The 23663-nt window shown below is 37.2% G+C and overlaps 1 long non-coding RNA gene across 1 annotated transcript in view; it reads left to right on the forward strand.

The window, feature by feature from the left end:
- Nucleotides 1-21147, forward strand: part of LOC139971197 (uncharacterized) — a 56843-nt gene extending 35696 nt beyond the window's left edge. Inside the window, exons 2-3 of the long non-coding RNA XR_011794330.1 lie at nt 15588-15742; nt 20257-21147. This is a non-coding gene — a long non-coding RNA (uncharacterized lncRNA). The remainder of the gene's footprint in view (nt 1-15587; nt 15743-20256) is intronic.
- Nucleotides 21148-23663: the final 2516 nt, after the last annotated feature.

Genomic DNA, 23663 nt, shown 5'->3' on the forward strand with positions numbered 1-23663 from the left:
TTTGACCTATTTAGGGCATGTTTTTCGATAAGAACTTATTTTCACGAGCCCCGAAACGTCGCCGGGATTGGGCGTGTGGATGAGGGTGTCGGGGAACTTACTAGATTGGCGTCGCAAATTTTCCGTGTTGGTACGAGTTAATTTGTGACCATATTAGAGGTGGAAACTAGATATTTTTGGCATCGTTCCTTTATCATCCCTTTCTTATACTATTGACATCGATTCCCATGGAGTGAATACATCCTATAGGCCGAGGTTTGACCGTGGGCGACCAGGGACGGTTCATATCATTTAACGTCACCCCCCCCCCCCATTTTTGTCTACTTAATGCTACCAAACCTGTTTACTTATACTATAATACTTATCTTCCAAAGGAGGGAGCTCATCTCACCCATCCCCTCCCCCACACACCTTTCCTGTGTCCCCCCACGTACATCTGCAGGTTACCGATCTAACCCTTAACGAACCAGATGCACTTGAGCTAATCTAAATAGCTGCTTTGCGTTGTTCTTGAGCGGAGTCTTCTGTTTGTCTGTCTGTCTGTGCGTTTGGTATTTCTGGTCTTGCGACTTAGGTTCTGCTAGTTAGTTCTGTACTTCCACTGGTTTCTATAAACACCTTCCTTCATCCCAAGCTGCATTCACTGTGTATAGTGGTCATGAATGGGGTGCTTTCACCTGTCTCAGTATTCAGCAAGTGATTACACGTTGAGTTACAATCTCGGCCGTCGTGCGGTGGGGATGGCGCAACCTCGAGCAGGAATGGGTGCGAGAATGCTACCCCTGCCTCGTAACTTTCTGAACGTTCATCGAATAGAGAGAAGGCTCGGTATAATCTGGTGCTCGTCCACGATCATGACAGTAAAATAGTTAAAAATTAGCTTCTGTTGGCTTCCAAACTTGGGAAAAACGTACCGGTACCCACCTTACGTCCAAATATGTTCCTTTTACCCTGTTTATTTCACTTACAAATCGTTCAATGCCTTCTTCTGCATTCTCAAAGCATTTGACATTCTCGGAATAGCATTAACTATATTTAGCTACAGCGTCCCCCAAAAGTACTAAAATTTTTATTATTTATGCGAAAATAAATGTTTTTGATGCCATTTATCACAGGTGTTTATGAAACTTCGATCGACGCTTGTTATAAAAATCAATGAAACTCTATCGCATGTATCTTCCGTAACGGACACTCTCCCTCTCTACAATGTTAACGTATCTGTCTCAGTCTTCCCATTGTAGTTATTTTTGTTTTATTGTTTGACACTTCCGGACGATTTAATTTGTGTCTAAGCTATATATTTCTTGTTGTTTCTTAATATATATCATAGCCATTTTTGTGCTTGCAACAGGTCAAAATAACTTTATGATACTGATTTGTATGTCAGTGCCATAACTTTATTCCTAAATGTAGATATTTCATCGTAAAAATAGTGATCATAAAATGTTGAGCGGGTTACGAGTTCAGAAGGATGACGAGTGCCACATGCATATTTTGCATTCATTTCATTTCGAAACTCATACTTTGGTTTTCCTTACCTCCACCCGTCACCACTACACCCTGAGCTCTCTGGTTATATACGCCTCCTCATATTCTCCTATATAGCCGAACATTCAACGCTTCAAGGTGTGAGGAAACCCCCGGTGTTGGCTTCTGCAAAAGAGCCTCTTTCGTATATCTCGGAAGATCAAAGCACCAAGGAACGTGCCTGTCTCGCGGCTATTTACACTTTACTGGCAGCAAAGCTAATCCTCTAAGGAAAAGAGACCCACCGCAGTGCTATGCTTTTGAACTTGATAATAGCTCTTGCCAACGTAACATGAACTCGTCGTATACACCCTCCGACGTCGTCGCCGTCTTCGTCGTCGGCAGCAACAGGCGAACTGGTGACGACGGTCAGACCTAGTTGCAAGATACGACTATAGAACTACTGTACTACAAGGTTGCGCATGCTTGGCTACTTCAGCATGGTTTATTGGACTGTCAATGACTCAGCGCACCTTAAGTGTCAGCAAATCATGTTTATTTATTATCTTTAAGAGAGCCATGGTGTTACTTACACCTACTTGTCATAACGCACCTGAAAAATACAGACCGAAAAAAAATCCGTTTTATGTCATGGCGTATAAATTGGACACCGTAAAACAATGGGATAATCAATGTTGAATTGACTACATTAAAAAATCCATGTAAACTAATGTAATGGCAATTTTAAGGCGTTTGGATCAAGTGACCGATTGAGCGCCCCCCCCCCCCCCCAATGCTTTTAATTTGATGAACATGTGTGACGTCATCAGTTGATTCTGCTATTGCTACATTACTACATTTTCTTCCCGTGTGACGTCAGAGGTGCGAGAAGTTCCTGATGCCATTATGTAGTACACATGTTCGTAGAATTTGCTATAAGTTGCCATTTGCCTCCATATTTCCCCGTCCACGCGGTTGTAGCCCTGCCCCCTTCTCCCCCACACCCCCCCCCCACTCGCCAGGTTTCTGTACGGTATGTATCAAATGTATCAAGTTAAACTTTGACTTAAATTCACTCTAAAGGGAATAGATAGTCCGACCATAGAAGTGTTACCTTGGTAACAATTATCTATGGTCAGACATGAGACGGTGGCTTCTCTGGTTTGGGTTTTCTTTTTCTTCCGGTGCTCATGTTGGTACGGGTTTTTTCCTGCCATTGCTGAACAAACATTTATTACAGGTTGGCCTATTTCCTATTAAAAAAAACCCCCATCTAACATGCCTGACCTACCTTTGTTTTGTAAATACTGCAATAAGACGATAGAGTTAGACCAGGGAGTTGTTAACTCCCTGGTTAGACCCATGCCTGAAAAACGTCACTCCAAAGTCCATTGTCGTTATCCTTCTCTTGGACGCAATGTGTCATTGATCAATTTTTGGTCAAATTTGCACCCAGCCTCTCGATACTACAAGCAATCAACTAAGAAACACCGCGATAACGATAAACATCGGATCTTGTCTCTCAAACTTTTTAGCGAAGCATATGCTGGGACTAGCAGTACCAATCCTCTAAGTTGGGGCCCGGTATACCACGGAGTTAGAAGACATTCTTACTCCATGAGTATACCAAGATACCTCTTTTATACATCTGGTGTTAAATAAGTATACGGTGTTACGCATTGCTGTATAGAACTGAATTTGGCCGTATATCAAGTCATTTTTGGCTACTTTGTGAATTCTAGTTTTGCTATCATGTCTGCGTTGGAGAGAGATACGTATCTCACTGTGAATGTTATAAATGGAACAATCACACAATTATCATCCAAATAAAACTCAAGTTTACTATGAAAGTTATAAATTGATGAGGAATAAATACTTTCTGTTCTACCTTACATGTTATACTGTAATTTGGGGGGGGGGGGGGTTGGGCTATAGGGGCTTGGGTAAGGGAGTTTACTGTTACAAAGGAGGTTAAACCTTGCTTGCTTTATTAACGTATCATAATATCAACGTCATAAACTCCGTAAACAATTACAGCGAGAAAAGGTAAAGAAAATGAAGACACATATCAAACCAATGATAATATTGATATAAAAATCCGATATACACAACAAGTAGCACATGTTTCATTGCTTGTATTTTATTAACATGATTTCCTATATATGACGTCGTATCAAATATGAAATTAAGGTCATAGAGTGAAACACCAAGTCTGCCACCCCTACCCCATAATGTGGTCAATATTTATAGATTATATTTGGATGAAATATTTAAGCAGAGGAAACGGCAGCTTTATATTTCTGAATCTACAACTTGGCCTATATATTGCCAAAAGCGATGATGCCAAACACCATTTTTTTTCCACGTACGTTGTTTCCGTAACTAGTTCTCGTCGTTACTGTGCTGTTTTAGTGTTTTGAGTATCCATATTTTAACTATACTTTACAGGCTCTCAATCGAACTTCAGAAAATAGAAAGCTGTGAAATCCGGCATACAATATTGTTGGATTCCGCTGGAAACGACATAACATCGTTAAGTAGCGTTTTGCACCTGGAGGCCACCATTACCAAACTATATATCGAGTATAATAACTTAACGGGTAAACTTCAAACTTTTTATCTCATACAATTTTAACTTTTATTATTTGTTTGTAAAGCAAGGATCAAACAATTAAAAAGAAAAAATTAATTTGGTTTTAGTTCACTTTTAAAAGTATGAAGTTCTTACAATATTATTATCATAATTATTTCGTCATAACTACATACAATTCCCCTTTGAAGATGGTATTGCTTACATCAGTGATCATCACCACTGTATAAATGTTAGTTAGTCTTAGCGATCGGTTCGAACATTTTGTTTCGCTTTGAAATGAGTCACACAAAATAATTTTACTGACACAAATATTTTATGTGACATGTCAGCTGTAATGTAGCGCTATGACTGATTTTAATAGTTTGTAATACAACAGCCAGGAGCGCTTCAACTTGTGCTGAGAGGTCAACTGTGAGAGCAAACGACTGCCGTTACTGCAATCAACAAGCAAATCTTTGGTAACACAAGGAAAATAAAAAGACTTTGGTATTTGTATATGAATAAATTTTTCATAGACAGACTATTAAAATAACTTCTTTTACCGAATAGACACAAGATCAAGGGAGGCCTTAAATCATTTTTAAGCACCGAACAGAAGGATTCAAGTGGAAAATATTGAATCAAAACAAAACCAAATAGAAAGGAAGGAACAAACGAGATTAATGGACATGTTAGACAATTGGCGGCAAAATGCAATTATAATTTTAACGTCTTTCACGAAAGTGTCGTCTGCTTATCAATGCATTACGAGATAATTAGGCGGTAACGAGTTAGGGCAATTATAACATCGTTTTTGTGTTAGGTTTTGTAGACCAGCCGTTTCGATATTTATTCGTTATGTTGTATGTTTTCTTAAAATAATTTATATAGTGACGAATACTTCTCGCTGGATCGATTTATGAATCAGACATATAGTCGCCGGTGTAAAGGGGGCTCTCGAAAACATAGAGCATTGTGGATTATCCCTGAAAAAAAAATTCCATTCAATTCATATATTGTCTTAACTTGGTATGTTTCCATGGCGCCAAGTGAGACAGTTTCGGTGTATGTTACCATGACATAGTTCTTGTAATAGCTACTAGTCTATTGTTCCAATAACAATAGGAAGTGGATAATTCATTGGAAATTATTGCTTTAGCAATTTGGAGTGTTCAATTACTACAATGGCGACAACTTTATTGAAGTATTATTTGTTATTTGTGTTATATTAACATGAATATTGGGAAGAATGTCTGAGATATAATTATAGATTTGTTGACCGCTTTTGCTAAATCCACCGAGACGTGCTGCCCGTAGACGTGACGTCACGGCCTTGAACGCGTTTCACATCGCCGTCTTGCCATTACCATTTGCTATTGTCACCGGGGTCGCCGAATTTACATGGTTGGTATACAGTGTCGTAACCGGATGGGGTTAGGACAGGATGGAGGGGAAGGGTGGGAAGATATTTCCATCGTCTCTGGAATGGGGATGGGTGCGTACAGAGGAAGCGGTGGAGGTTGGCGTGAGCGATATGACTGGATGATTGAAATATTAAATATCCAATCTGAATGTCCGAGGTGATGATGAACTTAAGTAATCTTAAATTATAATGTTCCTTAAAGGGGAAGGGTGTTGATTTGTTACAGCGCTGAAAGCACTAGATTCATGACCCCTATACATCATCTCTACAATGAATTTATAACCTATCCTAGCCTAGGCCTAGCCTATATACGGACGTGTTATGTCTAAATCGTGGGTATGGTTTCACAACTTCGTAAAATATAGAAATAATTAAATAACGTTAGCACATAGATAAATTCCATGCAGATGAATTATCAAAACCGCACTCGCAGGAAAATATGTCTTGTTAAACGCCGAGTTTGAAATTGAACAGTCGTTCTATTTAGTTTGCGGTATTTCAAAGATGGCTCGAAATGACGTAACGGCATCTTTTATGTCTATGTGTGTGTTGGCAAAGAAGGAAAAGACATCCACCTATTCTCACTTAAACAGTTATATTTTGTTAAAATTATTCAACGATATAACTTCGAACGCTTCACCAAAAGGCATATCTAGGCGTGAAATATGTTTACAGTTCTAACTTCAACAGTTCCTTCAAATTTAATAGAAATAATATACGATCAATAACCTCCAGAATAGTATATAGTTTTGTCATTTTCCAGTTTTAGCGATTTTAGCATTCTTTCAATTGGGTTCTATATGTATGACGTTTAATTTTGGCTGTAAGCGATGGAACAGGTTGTAGTTCCCATTTCAAATGCGAAGAGGCGTATCCTTAATATATAGTCAGGGCTACAGATCTTACACGTTAGGCTAAATACATAGTCGTGTACGTCTCGGATTGTTGGCCGGACTTAAAATTCGTTTTTGGCGGTTTTGCGTAGGTCTGTCTCCGTTAGCAACCGCAGGCATTAATCACCAGGACAAGTAATGAATTATATGTTTATTCTTCAGGCGCGAGGTGACAAGCAGGCGCAAAATTCAACATACGAGCCATGCATCTCATTACAACATTCCTCCACTCGCTTGCGTCATCAATTTTAAGGGAAATCACTCCAGAATCACTTGAACCGCGTCGCAGAAATTGTTTGTTTGCCTGCCACGAGTAATGGAACGTGTAAAAATCAATTCAGTATATACTTCACTATACAGCTTAGGCCAAGTTACATATACCGTCGGCTTCTTCTATATGTACAGTATCTTGATGGCGGACACAGTTCGTCTCATCTTTTGACAATGTTTATGACATTCTGGCGATAATATTTTGTTATATAAATGTTGTTTGATGAATAGGTGTGCTTTTAGTCATTGTACAGACGCCTTTTTTGTCACTTGATTTATAAAACAAAACATACATACTCGCCCATTAAAATAATCGCTGTTAAAGCAATATATATAGATCGATATGGTCACGTGACCGAACTCCTGAATTTTCTGGTTGAAAGGGGATTGGAGGCGATAATGGGATAACTTTGTCAATGCCGACGTCATACCGAGGGCGTTGAGCGCCAGCTCTTTCCCCGGATCACCAGGGTTTCAATTTTTTGTACACTTAAATTTTTCTTCATGTATTTTATGAAAATGAAATTACACTATAACTTATCCCCATATTTTCCTTGACCTCTGAGTTTACCATGGCCCAAGGCTGTAGCTCAATTAATCCCCTCCCCTTATATATATATTCATAAATAGTACAAATATATATTTAACTTTATTCATATTTGGTACCACAACTCAGTGTTGTCTTCAGTTAATTGATATTTTATTATATAGGGAAATGACTTAACGTATCATCTTAAGTTGGTACTTGAAAGACACTTCAATTCCCTCATTCTGTCAAGCAAACAGTTTTTACGTAGTGTATACAGTCAAACTCAAGAGTGACGTAGTCTAATCATAAGTCAATGATCTGTGTGGACAACAATAAAATAGTATGTTCTGGTCTTACTGACGACAGTAAAGTAAACCCAATCTGTGATAACCGTAAATATAACTGCTTCGTGGACAACAATAAAGTAGGTTAATAGGCTAACCAAAAGCCGGTGGATTAAACACTAAAGTAGTGAACTAAGCTAACCGTACATATATGTATATATGCATACCATTAGAACAGCACAATAAAGTATAGGCACCTAAATATACATATAGAGGCTAATGGTGGAGTAGTGGGCAACAACTCGAGAAAGCACCTAAATCACTGTCCGTGGATAGTAATTAATATTGTTGATACTTTAGATAATAAGATAATTTAGATAATAATTGGATAATTACATAAGGAGATATTATACACGTGGATAGTAATTTAGTAATTTAGGGATATATGTATCACGCATGTCCAAAGAAATTGATAAAATAACAACAAACAAACAAAGATAACATCTAACTTACATTTGTTATTGACAAATACTTGTGATTTATTACGCGGTTCTTATAGCCACTTTTCTGTGTATACGTCACGTAATCATTAATAAATAAGCAAACAATCAAACAAACAAAAGGAGGAGGAGCAGACAGTTAAGAAAAGGCGGGAAAATCTAAACAACAATTACATTAAACTAACTTCATTAATGTATTCGTTTATATATTACTTTTGGCATGTTTGTTACTTTGACCAAAACGTCTCGTTTCTTGTTCTTAATTGTATATCCTATAGGTCTAATTGATAAATAACTTTTAATTATTTTATTCTTTCATCCGCAGGAGTAACTGGGAATTGTAAAAAGAAAAATATTTGCGCAATGGAAATAAATATTTCATTCTAAATACTTGAGAGCACCTAAGTATAGTTTGATAGCCGAGATACCACGATGTTCGTCTGTGGCTGTTCCCCCCCCCCCCCTCCCCTACCCATCGCCCTAAATAGGCTAAATCATGTGTTTGTTTTAACCCTAACAGGTATGTTGGTCAACCGCATGTTGAGTGATGTATGTCTGATGGTGAAGTGGCAATCAAACTGTGGTTAGTCCATTGGTTTTATATTCCACGTATAGCTACAATCAACTCATGGCAAGCAATTCTTACCGCCCAGCTTTTTTTTTTGCGTTTTTCTTCTCATGCAATTTTACTATAATCATATTATGTCTTACCCAATACAAGAATGCAATTGCAAGCTAGATCACATATCCCACATATTTGTTGCAACATACACGTTTTGAAGGTTAGACATCATCATATATAAAATTGAATATTAAAAAAAATGAAAATGATCGATTTTTACTTCATTATTATAAAATCACTAAGCAATCTCCGCATCTAAATTGTTAGGTCGTATATTAGGCCTATTTTATGAATAGCAGAATTGGGGAACTGAATTCAATCAACTCAACAACAGATTGCTTTAACATTCACCCAATTTTTACTACTGTGTATAAAACTGAATTCTAACACAAGGAAATCATAAACCATGCATTGTAGCAGTGGAATTAAAATCCCACGGTAGGAAAAATCATTTCCAATGTAGTGAAATATGTATTTCACTTCCTTGATGGGTGGTGTCATATCTCATGCATCATTTATGAATATAACTGTACATACATGCAAGGCGGACGATCTTTCCTACAGGTCTGCCCCAAAGAGAGGGGTCATGTGGACCAAACCCCTGGATACAGGGATCATCAATGGGATTACGAATAATAAATAAAAAAATAATATTCTGATGAGAAAATTAAGATTTAAAACAGGGGCCCAATAATAATTGTCCACTCTCGACGGCACGGCTCACGGCACCCTCTTCCTCCCCACCTTGCGTCTCTCATCAGTACATGAGCCATCACGTGCAACCCCTCCCCCCCCATCCCTCCATGAATAGGCATTGTTCTCTGTATCTGGTTATGTTTCTTAATATACTTATACAACTGCTGACTACAATCATTAGCTCGAATCTACAGATATACACGGTTGTATCAACACTAACTCAGATAAAATCATCAATGATGGCTAACTACATAAATCAGCGTATGGGAATTGGGAGATTCAGGTTGCGGACTTTAACATCCTTTGCTTACATATATATTTTATATACCAGTGAGCTACTCAGGCTAGTAACCTCAGGTATATACATACACACACACACATAACGTTACAAAAAAAGTCATATAACCATCGATCCGGAAAAACAGAAAAGCTGTGAATGAAAAAATCATTGCCAAAAAGAAACACTCATAATTTCTGAGAGGTTAAGCCCTAGTTTACTTTGACGGGCGCCAAATGATAAATTTACACGCCTACAAAATAGTTATTTTACCGAGACTTACAAGGGCCATTACCCTCGGTGTTGTGACCTTAAGTAAGCTTCGGAGATCGTTTGGAGGTGACTTGGGAAGAGTTATGCATGCATGCAGGCTAGACTAACGCAGGTGGGGCCGCACAGAATGAATTACCTTCGTGTTTTACATCACCGAACATTTTATAGGATGAGAGTGAGAAATAGCTTGTCAGATTTATCATTTTTCATTTAGTTTTATGAGCGGGATGGTTTTCTTGTTCGTCAATACTCGGTGTACCCTATAGAGTGCCAGCTACTTCAGGTGTTACAATGCAAAATGGAGAATTTGCGGTGAGAAAACCCCCACTTCTCAGTCGGTAATTTGAGAATCGATTAATCGTAACGTCACAGTCGACTTAAAGTTTAAAGAGCGCCTAGAGGCTAACCAAATATGTTATGTGGTGGAATACATTATGGTCATTATTTAAAGGATATCTCCATGTTTCTAAATAAATGTGTTGATAATATATAACCTATAACATATGATTAGTATAAACATATACACTTGTGTGCTGTATTACAAAATGTGGCATGTCGGGGTCAACATTGTCGAATGAATATCTCTAATGCAGGACATTCATAGCTTTGGCAATGTGTTAATAACAAGCTCATCCATATTTTATGCATAATTTGCAAAAGTATTTCCCGGAATTTAATGCACGGTTTCGGTGTTAGTATACTGTTTATGGCGCAGTCAGAGTGGAAGTCATATAGAATTCAAATTGTTATAAATGATATCCTTTGTTTTAATGCAAATATACGAAAAATACAGTTACAGAAAGGTGACGGTAACAACTGAGCTAACAAATGAAACCGATAGCAAGATAAAATAATAATTGTAAGTATGGTGGTTTTGGACCTAGCTTTGCATTTGTATATTATCAATAATGTACTTCACTTTTGTACATGTATGTATGTGTGTATTTATGTATTTATGCGTGTGTGTATACGTGTATGTATGTGTGTATGTATGTAGCTTATATCCTCCTACAAGCAGAAACTCGCGAAGAAGCCATCATTGGCGTATCAAAGCCGCAAGCTGACCGAAGTTAGTCTCTTAGATTCATATTTAACGTTCATGATTATGAATTGTCGATTGTCAACAACTCTGTAACTGGACGACGTACATTAATATTGGAGTGACTCGAACCGGGGACCTTATGGAAGGCACCGGCGTTAACCACTGAGCTAACACTCCTATAACTGAGTGACGGTTGTTGGGAAATTTCGCCGTTTGTCATGCCTGAAAACGAAAACGACCACTTTTTACATCAAAACTTTCGACGATTTATTGCAACATCCACCTCATAATTTGGATTTTATATCTCAAAAGTTCGACTTTTAATGTTAACATTTCCACAATTTATATTAATTTATTATTTTTCTTATATCAAAGTTTCGACAAATTTTCTCATAATTTTGGAGATTTTAATCTCGAAAATGTGACATTTTATCATAAATTCCGACCTTTTCATCTAAAAATGTCGACATGCCATCTCGAAAACGTGACATTTTACCATTACATTGCCACCTCGAAATTTTGATTTGATGCGCCATTCAGCTTTCCAAGAAGTGCAGGTAGGAATGAAAATGACGTCACAGCTCTTCACTGATTTATTTTGTATAAGTCGATTGAAGTTGACTTATTATAATATTACCCCGATATTGTGGCTTGGTCCTATTGGATTTGTCCGGCTTCAAGTGCTTCAATGCTTTGAAACGAATATAAAATACGAATCAATAGGTTAAAAATGTATTAGTATACATTTGTCGCTGAGAGCAGATGCGTTGGATTTCATAATTTCGCTACAATTGTCTGTTAGGCAAGAGCTGCTAGTGTTGTTTCATAACTATATTCATTCCAAGTATTTCCTTTGTCAAGATTCCATCACCCATTACAACGTTAGTTGTATACTTTAAGTTGTCTCGCGCAATCGTTGGCACAAATGACAAATAACACAGAGAAGATTGGAATGATTCCCAAACAAAAAGTTACACTTTTTACGATAATATTCATATTTCTATCTGTAAACATGTACGAACCACCTCCCCCCCCACCATCCCCTCCTTTCCCCGCCATCAGGCCCTATCATTATTCCACATATAGAATAGAGAATTATGTGCTCTTGTGACGTCATTCACTGACCAACAACTGTAAACTCCATTGGTAGGTGGTATGGGATCCTGAAAGAGGCAAGATATACACGCCTGTACAGTTAGTACATGTAAAACGAGAATGAGTAACAACAAAAAAATCGCTCCGAAATTATAAACTATATAGAAGGCGATAGAAAAATTGAAAGTCACTTACAAACCTTCAAGCTGGTAGTAATCAATACATGACTAATATAGGTCATCTTATTGAAAACATATAAAACGAGAATGAGTAAAACAAAACAAAAATCGCTCCGAAATTATAAACTATATAGAATTAAGGAGATACAAAATTGAAAGTCACTTACAACCTTCAAGCTGGTAGTAATCAATACATGACTAATATAGGTAATCTTATTGAGAAGGATACATCCTAGTTTTAAAACTATATCCGATATGCTTCAATCATGCACCTTTGGCATAAATTCAAAATATTATCACCTGGATAAGAGAACATGTTGACACGCACCAAGATATAGTATCAATGTTAGAGGGTTAAAAGTTACTATTGAAGGGAGCATGAGGGGGGTGGTCAGGATGGATGTGTGAGTGAGGGTTCTCAAATATCGTAAGACTATTAAAGGGCAAAATGTTTGTTTTTTATTGTATACTTAAGGTGTTCGATATAAGAGCGAGTTTTTAGGATACCTATAGGAAAGGGCCATTCGGGCAGGTTCTGACAACCTTTGGGGCCAGTCCCACCCCCACTCCCATCCCCTCCCTTCCTGGTGGTGTATATTTCAAACATTAAGCATAAGATGCTAACATCGTGGTTATTTCATATACTTAACTGAAATTTAGGCCAATGGTAGAGTGTACATCAGGTTAATGACTGATAACTTAGTTCAACCCATCACATATCATGAATTATGAGAATAAATGTTTCTGGTTACAACCTCGCGATAAGAACTAAAACACCAGCCCTGGATACGACGAACTCTGAATAAACTTTGGGTTTGGGAAGACGTGACTAAAATTTACCCGATTGATCGTCTTTCAAGAGTTTTTGATAATTTCAAAGTGTGAAAATGTTTAATAAGTAAAAAATATGACCAAAACTTGAAAGGGAGAAATTCTATATCTCAGACAAGATAGGATATTTGACGGTACGACCCACCAGAAGCAGAGGCTGCTACGATCAACAAATACATTGAACATTACGTGATGGTATAAACCAATGTGACCTCATTCGTAATTGTGACAATTAAGACTAATACGCATGATTATTTTAGGGGAGGGGGGGGGGGGTTGCGTTTAATGAAAGTGTGGACCTCTTTTTTGAACGTTGTCCTCAATATTTTTTGTATAACTTTGTTTGCTTAGATGCAAGGCTGTGCTACATTTGGCAACCAGGTCAAGTTATTTGTGTGTGACATCACACAGTTAGTGTCAGGACCGTCCCCCACAGCAAGCAGGACCATTCTCTACCCAGTAAAATTTGTTGAGGCGGTTATGTGCGCACTCACCCGTCGACCCCTCCCCCCGCCACCTTGCGCACGGGCATGTATCCCTTTCATTGAGTAATTATATTGTTTTATTTACAATTGTTTCTTACAAAGTTTGCTCTAATTTAGTCAAACACGCAATAAGGTCATGTTCGATCGGACAAAATTAAGACGCTTCGTAGATCAAGATTTTTGTCTTCGATTATCTTTTTTTTTTATACAAAAACGAAGCCTTCTCAATATTAGACTCAGTTCAACATTGGGGTATCAGAGCTGGAAAATTCTTTCTTTCTTGAGCATGCCATTTCATGAAAAAATATTACCACAATTAAAAATTGGATTACGCAATTCGGATGTGAAGTAATAGCTAATTAATTCTTATTTTTGTTAATTCAGTTCCTGACTGTGAATAACTTCGGTGATAACTTTTCCTAACTATTAGCTATATCGTACTTTGTCTGTAATCCTAATTTTCCCAACGCGAAGTCTAATCTGTCTGGTACAGAAAGGTCAAAGGCCTTATCTCTCCGACTCTGCCTTATGAAATTCTTATTTAGAAATTATTTTATCCTCCCTCAAGACGAAGCTATATTGCATGTAAAAGTAAATATTTAATTCCGTCACTTTGTGCGTTCCAAGGAAATGATCCGGGTACATTGAAGATGATTATCTACAGTGTATCGGGTTCCATATCTATGGCAGCTTTCTTATTACCTATTGTCCTTAATTATCTCTCAGCTCAAAACCGAGACTCTGTGTTAATCTTTCTCTATGATTGCTAACGCTGATGCCCAATTCACATTCAATTTGACTCGACACCGTGTCCGGGTGAGCTAGCGAGCAGATCGTCTCCGCTGTAAAATTAAGGTGGCGACGCTATGACTCCAAGATGGCCTCTTTGCAAACGCGAGGTGTCAAAGTGATTATCATAATACGGAATGGCTTGGTGGAAGAAAAATCAAACTCCCCCGCTTAAGGGCACCCTTACGACAAACCCCTTTCTTCTACATACATGTCTGGAGGACCTGCGTGAAAATATCGTAGCCTAACCAATGAACCTTTCGTGAGTCGAGAACGATAGGTTGGATGTAAAAAAAAAAATGAATTACAGACGCACTTTCTGTATGGAAACGATACATAAACTGTGTATTCTGCACCATATTTCTAGCATGAAAATGTTTCTCAACAAAACGGCACGTTTTGCTTGTTACAGTTCACCGTTAATTCTAATATATGAAAAGGGGGCGAGAGATGAAAAGGGGCACCTCTCTCGCCCCCTTCTCCCCGGGACATTTGTTTGTAATGACATGACATCCGCTTTGCCATTTTGTGTTTGCTTATAACTTAAAACAAAATTGCCGCTTGTGTAACAAGTGTTCCAGAGAGAAATGGTGGTGCAGTTTGCACCTCGCCGTACCTCCAGTGTTTTTGTTTTGCTCTTTGCAACGAAACACTTAGATATTATTGCCTATTTAAACGTAGAAATGTTCAGCGTGTCTCTTACGAGCTCTGCGATAGAATGCCTCAAGGCTGGGTCAAGTTATCGTAGGCTGCAACAGAGGGAGGTAGAGGTTAACACGAGGTTTAGGTGCCTAACTCGTGAGCGTCAGTATGGACGCACGTACTTGTATGTTTGCATGTTCACTCAAAGGTCACGTTGGGGTCAAATGTCGAACGTGAGGGGTGAACACGATATCTCAAGACGAAAAGTTCGACAGACCTCATTAACAGATTTGTGGATATCCAACGTTCAGGACTTAAACAGTGAGCTTGCTTACGATATTGGAGGTCAGCAGAGGTTCAACATGAGAATACTTTGCGACCATATCTATATAAAAAAAAGAACAGACCGTACACTGTCTTGACACGCTGGTGCCACTACATGAGGCCAAGAAATCCACTGCACTTGATAAATGGCATATTAGCTATAGTTTACATGTAGGGAAGTTTGAGTGTCGATAAATTAAATGACTGTTCCGACACTATATATTGTAACACTGTGTGACACTGTACAGTCTGTGCCCAATTTCGCAGATATAGCCGGAAACGGAATGTCAGAACAACAAAATTATCAGCTTTCAAATTTTCAAAAAATTCTCGAAAAGAAGGAAAATGAATTTGCCGTACGGTCACTAAATGTTATGTATGTTCTCTTACTCAGGCGGGAGCGGACTGGGGCATAAATTGCTATACTGGAGCCGCGATCCATCGGGGCGACGATGGGGCCTTGAAACAAGCGAGTAGGACCATTTCGCAAACAAGAGAAAATCGGCACCTTCGGCCCTTCCTATTCAACCGCTCACCGGTGTCGAACAGGTAAAGTAAAAGGCCATTCTGCCCTTGCTTATTCTATCATAATTACATGTCACTGATTTTCCTACTCCTATACAACTGAAAAGGGGGTTAGGTCTATGCAAAGGTTAGTTCACGTTTCAACCGGGGAGTTGTTATGGAACAACACCCTGTTTCAACTATACCAGAGACATACCGAGAGAATATCTTCCACAGACTAACAGGTTATAAAAAAAGTAGCCTGTAATACATAAATACGAGGAATGCGGTAATTTTCCATTTGCGAAGAAACCCGACCGTGTCTTCCAACCGGAACACAAGCTGCGCCACACTTATCCACTTAACTAGGTCCCACTGCGCCTATAAAAAACTCGGTACGTCTTGCTAGTAGGTGTTATCGTAGTGTTACTCACCTCATTAAACGTGTGGGAGGCGTAGCTCAGCTGCATCCACTGTCGGGTAATCGCAAAGAAACTACGAAATGAAAATAAAAAAGGCCAAAGAAAACAAAAAAAAACAAACTCACCCCATTCTTTATTAACTTGTTAAAATTCTTTTAGACGTTTTGAGATCTTTGTACTGTTTGCCCACTTTTAAAGGTCGCAGCGATATGTTCGGTTACAGTATAACTTTAGTAACAACTGTTTTAGTGAATCGTATTTCGTGGAAGCGGTACCCACGAATGGCTTAAGATGGACTATAGGAGCCCTACGGTTGCCATGTTGTCTCTTTAGTAGTGCGGTCAAATGAGGGATTTTACGATGGGTCTGTGGTCACATGACTGCAGCTAAATGCATTAAGATATTGTTGATCCTTCGACTGGCGTCAATCAACCTGTCCGCAAAAATGTTTCTTTTAATATCCCCCGCCCTGGGTTGGATGAAAATTCGGACAGTGCCATAAAAAGTGTGGCCCCAAGGTGTATTGTAGAGTGACCTATTTAAACTGTAGCCATTTCCGACGAACGTGAAGGAACGTGTTGTAAATGGGTTTACCAGATATTATAGTGTCCTGGCAGATTGGAATTAAGTATAAAACTAGTTCAAAATCGTAAAACCATCTAAGGAGTTAACATCTTCTTTCCTAGACAGTATACATACACGCACTTTCTGGGTTGTCTTGTCTTTGAAGTGAAGAAGTTTATTTTATTTTTAAGACTTTTAAGAGAGGATATGTTATGTTGTTAAGAAACGATAAGTTACCGTGTATAACAGTGATAGCTATGTGTAATGTTCATGGAATAATTTATTCAGTATTGCACCCCAAAAGTGCTATGCGAAATGGACCCATTGCTACAAAGATGTATAGCATTTTGGTACACAGGAACTATAGTAGTTTATAAGAGGCAAACTGCTATACAAAGTATGAGCGCTAGATTATTCACTGACGTTTTCCTCTCATTTTTAAATGAAACGAAGTATATGAGAAAGAAAAAATACAATTATAGTTTACTATATAACAGTGAAAAACAAAGTCAAAACAAATGAAAATAAAATACATCTATAGTAAAGCAAAAAATTAAAATTAAATGGTTTTTAATTCGCGGCTAAAAGTCAAAGCATTCTTGTGTATCCATGTTGGAAGCTTTTTCAATTTATTTCGACGCCTTTAGTAAGTTTGATTCGAACGCATGCGCACATCACATAGTACAAAACGTTCAAAAAAGGAATATACGTGTACACAAACAGTTGAAAATACCTTATTCTTAGATGATGAACGGTATACGTTAACAAATATATATGGCATGCATGGCTTAGGTCCCATGTCTGTGTTTAAGCATGTTGTTCAAGTCTTTCCAGGTTAAAATGAATGCTTCTGCCATATAAAATCCTGCCGTCGTTACCCCCCCCCCCAAATAGTAGAAACCCACGTGACAGTAGCTAAGTAACTTTGTATGTTCATTTCCAACAATTTGAAACTGACAAAGAGAGGGTAGCTTCAACTTCTGTAGGATAGGCTATATATTAAGTCTGTCTAGAAGCACGTCACAAGGACCTTATCCTTCCCTATCGTACGTTTTCCCATGCATTGTATCACACGACCTCATAAATATTCAATAGGCCATATCTGCTACTGTATTCCGCAAAACGAGCTTAACAATTTATATCGAAACTTATATCAACTCTCTCTAATAAAATGCGACGATCGGCAACATGTAATTGTTCTGATTGTTTAGAATAAATACTGTAATTATGTTAATTGTTGTGACCACTAATTGTTATTTGTTTCCTTGTTGTTTTGACACAATGTCTTTTAGCCACGATGGAACTTCGTTTTTTTTTTTTCTTTCGCCTAAGTAGTATCATAAGTCACTGGAGGCAACTATACAGTTTCGTTCCACAGAAGTTGCCAAAATTTGCAAATTATGACATGTAAACAGAGAAATTTGACAGAATAAGCTAAGTCAATATCTGTAATAATTCATAATTCCAATAAGTATAACAACACTGAATATGAGTTATGAGATTTTTTACTGTGTAGCTAAACATTGGATATATTAACAACGTGACTAAGAAAGAAAAAATATCTCCTTTTTACCCAAACCGAGAGACATGCGAAAACATGTTTTTTAAGTGAGAAAAAGACAAGGATGATTGTTTTAAGAAGGGTTAAACTTTCTGTAAACCACTTCTCTGCATCTCCTAGGAACGTGAAATTACCACCAAGAGGCGGGAAAAGTTTGTTTGTTTTAGCACTTCTTTGATATATCGTCGAACAATAAACCAACACTGAAAATCGGAAACAACGCGTCATCTTAGGTATACAGTATATGCAAAGAGAATTATGGATGAACTTGTCGTAAGATCTCCAAGCAAATAATGAAGTTAGCTGAATCTTTCTTTGTGTCTGACTTGACCTACAGACTCGGAGACATGGTTGTATGACAAATGGAATAGGACTTTAAATAAGCTTAGGCTTATATATACACACACTTGCCTTCATGTACTTACAACAGGCTAGTGCCCTACGGTATTCATACCGGTGTTTTTGCTTAGTGACCCCAATTTTCACTGCATTGATCATCTTGCAAGGCGACCATCCAGCGGCGAATGTGGTCTGGGAGAGGAATTTACGGGGGAGGAGGTACCCGCACTTATAACTGAGAAGTTTTCATATGATTATGATTGCTTATATAGTTGCAACATGAATTTAATATATTCTGCAACTTAGAAAGTATAATATTTTCCCCTTTCCCCACGAATATCGGCAATGTTGTTTTCTTCCGAATTTTGGCAACCCTCCAACATATTTTGACGACCCTAAAAATTGTCGCGAACCGCCACGGGTCTAGTGGACTTAAAATACATCGCTCCGTTTATACAGGTTCAGTTTTATTTTCATCCGCTAAGACAAATAGTTCCCAGGAAAGTGTTTCTTGTCGACGAAGTACTCATGTTTTAATTGAAAATTTTAGGTATAGACTTGATTAAACTGGATCATCTTACATGCTTCAATTAACCAAAAGAATCGGAGCATTTTCTTGTTAGTAAAGCAGTTTAATTTCTTTTTCTCATTTTATGAACAGCAGTTGGAATATAACGAAACTCTCACTCATTTGAAACCGATAAGAGATTTTCTTGGTTTCCTTTTTTTCTTCATGACAGGTGAAAATATCTTTACTAACAGAGATATTTCTCTGTTTTAATTCATGTGTTATACAAAGCGAAATACAAATAGTCTATGCCAAGTCTGAGCAACAAAGTAAATAACGGAGTCCAAATTTTCAGTTGCAACCTGAATATTTCTAATGCCAGATTCCGGTACCACTTCGTCATATTTTTTTTTAAAGTTTTAGACCTCCTACACACGCATAGAATTTATTTTTGCTTAACTGTATAATTTACATGTATAAACATAATACATATATATATATATATATATATATATATATATATATATATATATATATATATATATTAATTTTAATATTAATATATTATTTAGCCCTATACCCGAAATACATGTATTTATATACACTAATTTTTTTAAATATACAAGTAGCTATAAACGCACGGTTGTGCTCATAAATACTGTGTGTGAGGTGCAAAAAAAGTGTGGGGTGGGGGGAGGAAGACACACCCGTAATAGTGGTCTAAGTCTTCCCTGGCTGAACATAAAATATCCTACGACTGAACCATTTCTACAGACTTCCGGCAAGATCCCATGTGCCCCTTTCTTTTGAGCAAACCATGAATTCAATGTTTTATGAGACACATTCCTCATAAAAGTTATAACATTGAGAAGTTAGCCTATATATTTCAAGCTATCCGACTGACCTAATGGTGGGTGCCTTGTAACTCGTTTACTTATCACGTGTGCTCATTCGGCCTTAACTGGATCACGCGACAGTCTCTTAAAGCTGCGCTATGATCAAGTCATGTAACATTAACACATAACTGCATACCCCTTGATCTAGCTATAAAAATATCTATGCATCAGGATAAATCCATTTGATTGCTATACTACTTAGCGAGATATCAGTATAAGCTTTCCATCCAAAACAGAATTAACATATTGTCACATTTGAACACTTTCAGCGTCTAGCATCAGCGCCAAGCTGCAGAGCCACGTATCAGCGCCTAGCTATGATCAGCGTCTAGTATCAGCGCCTATTATCGGGCAACGTTTCAATGGTAAGCATCAGTGCCTAGCAACAGCGTGACGCTTCAGAGCCACGGTGCATCAGCGCCACGTATTGGTGCCACGCTTCAACACAAAACAAGTTGTTAGTTTGAAACATTCGACACTGTTCCAAGATGTTCAATTCTCGAGAAACTATTCAGTTTCAAAGCACAGATGTTGTTTCCTGCATTCCTCCATTCATAGCGACGCGCCATTTGGCCTAGCCTGTGCATTATTTATAATGCAACTGCTATACCATGCAGGTTGTTTTTGACATATATAGTAATCAGCCTAATGCAGTTGAAAATACGAACTATAAATAGGCCTTCATCGCTTTTGGGGGGCATGGGCAAATTGCTTTATTGCTCAGACGCAACATTTCCACTAGTCACATAAATAAGTTTGTTGGAACAAAAAAATAGGATGTGGTTATGTATAAGTTTGTAATAAATGCAACCAACTGCTTTAACAGTTAGCTCCCAGCTGCTTTTAAACATTTAGCCTCTCTGTAATATGAAAATAAACTAACTGAATGTGATTATCGAGGGATAGTAACTAAATTGAATTATTCCACACCCTGCTGTTTCATTCAGGAAAAGAGCATGAAATTCTAAAACGAAAAATAAAATGCGTCCTCCATTAAACGCCTTGGCTACAAAGAAGACCTCCTTTTTCATAAATTTTATAAATGTGTTTCTAATGTTCTCCAACATGAGTATTGTCATTATTTTGAAGCAAGAAAAACCTGAAATATTGTTTAACTTTTCTTCCATTATGTAACAACTATATGCGACTAAAGTCAATAATATTCCCCCTATACACTCACTCACCCGGCATTCTCCGCAATGTCTAATCGATGGCGCAACAGCAGATTTCAGATTTCAGGAGTAACACACTCCAAACAGAATATCTACCGAATAGTCGACGCGTGCCCTGTTCAGACTTTGCCAGAGCTCAAACAAAGTTCGAATATTTCTTATAAATACATCACTGTTAATAAAAAAATGTTTTAATACATTTATCTTTCTTTACATAAATATAATATATTTTTTTCTTCTTCTTCTCTTGAAATCATCTCTCACGCAAGTGACATATCAAATTACAGATGACAGTAATAACGTAATAGCCTAAAGGGATTTTAGCAGAGTTCGTGGATCGGTCTGCACCGAATAAGTTCATAGCCGTTGGGTAGTTTCGCTTTAAGCAGCTGCATGCTTCTACACATGTGTGTGTGTGTGTATCATATATTTGAGTTTGAGAGGGAAAATAATTGTTTATTCCACAGAGGTCGAAAAAATGCCGACAATTTATACACTAAAAAAAAAATGCTCAAACAGTATAATTTAGTATCGAACTTCAAGAGCAATAGTTTAGACTTGCCAAAATCCTCAGGCCAAATTGTCTCAAAAGAAATATCGGTCTTATGTACAGGTATGCGATATCAATTTGATAAATGTGACTTTTCTCGCCGAGTTTTATGATTAACGGAAGCTCATGCAGCAAAATTCAATAATTCCAAAACGATTTTAAGCTGAAAATAGAAATTATTACTATTTTTTATATATATTTTATTGCGTCTTTCTCGTCATAAACATTGATGGAACTAGAACTATGCACTAAATGTTTTACAACATGTATGCTATAACATGCCTATACTTGTTTACATAATACTTTTGCACAACACTACATAAACCGGAACGAGACCACCGTTGTGTTCAAAACTACCAAAGTTGAGACTTGCTTTCATAAGCAACTTTGTTTTTTCCAATAATGAGGAAATGTAACTAATATGTCATGTAGTTTTACTATCTAATAAGAATGAATTTGAAAACGGTGTCTGGACCATTTGTAAACTGTTAACTTAAGCAATATCCGAAGAATGATGAATATTGATTAAACCCCTCATGACCTGTCACAATGACGACTTCTATGTTATTCATGCGTGTCGATTTGGGTGTGGAGAGAGGGATGAGGGGCGGGGGGGGGGGGAGCGGCGGAGGGTAATGGAGGCTTAGAGTCAGTTGGGGTGGCGTAAGATTGAACTATCTACATAAAACGTCTTCCATGCGGATACATTATGTGTGAAATTCTGGCCATGAAATTATGCACGACTTCCTAATGTACAAGGCTGTAAGCTTGCAACCTTTCATTTTATCACTATTGTAGTCTGGACAAATTTACATACTGTTTCTCTAAATGAAGTTCCTTGCAATCCCTACGTAACCGCCCCCACCCACCCCCTGTCCTACTAACTTTAATTAACAATTATTTTACTTTGTATAATCCAAAACGTAATTAACATATATGATTAATTGGTGTAAAGAAATTGTTAATAAGTATATATATATATATATATATATGTATATATATATATGTATATATATATATATATATATATATATGTATATATATATATATATATATATATATATATGTGTATATATATATATATATATATATGTGTATATATATATATATATATATATGTGTATATATATATATATGTGTATATATATATATATATATATGTACTAAGACCAGTTTAATTCGAAATGTTCCATCCAGGGTATTCATTTGATCCAGGGTAACCAGATCCAGGTGGTCCATGGAACGAGTTATTGTTTATAATATCGATCGATCGATTTTGTCTATGTCGATAAAAACTATTATTTGATAATTCCGAGAATCCGGTCGATTATGTCGTTCGATCCAAAGAAATTTTGGAATATATATATATATATATTTTTATCATTTCGCGGTTTCAATTTCGTAGACAGAAGATAAGCATAGATGTACAGTGAAGGGCGGTACAAGGTCTTTTTTTTATAGATATTCCAACATGACACACTTATCTTAGAAATCGTAAACATGTACAAGAAAAAATTAAGACAAAAAAATGATGATAATAAAGAAAAGGGGTTCATAGGATGATCTTATGTTAAAAATGTTTAAATAAGGAAACAGATGAAGGGTAAACGAGTTCAGTATTTAATTCAGTTTTAAGGGAAGTTGCAATTTAAAGAGCGAAGGTGTATCACTGCAGGGAACATATCAAGACTATCAAACATCTATTAATTGTTTATAAAATGTAGGAATTATACTTGATCAAGTCTTCGTAGCAGTATATGTATGTATTTGTTTGTATTGTATGTATGTATGTATGTATGTATGTATGTATGTATGTATGTATGTATGTATTGTATGTATGTATGTATGTATGTATTGTATGTATGTATGTATTGTATGTATGTATGTATGTATGTATGTATGTATGTATGTATGTATGTATGTTTGTATTGTATGTATTTTAGATCCTCCTGCA

This window comes from Apostichopus japonicus, chromosome 8, assembly GCF_037975245.1.
Source record: "Apostichopus japonicus isolate 1M-3 chromosome 8, ASM3797524v1, whole genome shotgun sequence".
NCBI lineage: Eukaryota > Metazoa > Echinodermata > Holothuroidea > Aspidochirotida > Stichopodidae > Apostichopus > Apostichopus japonicus.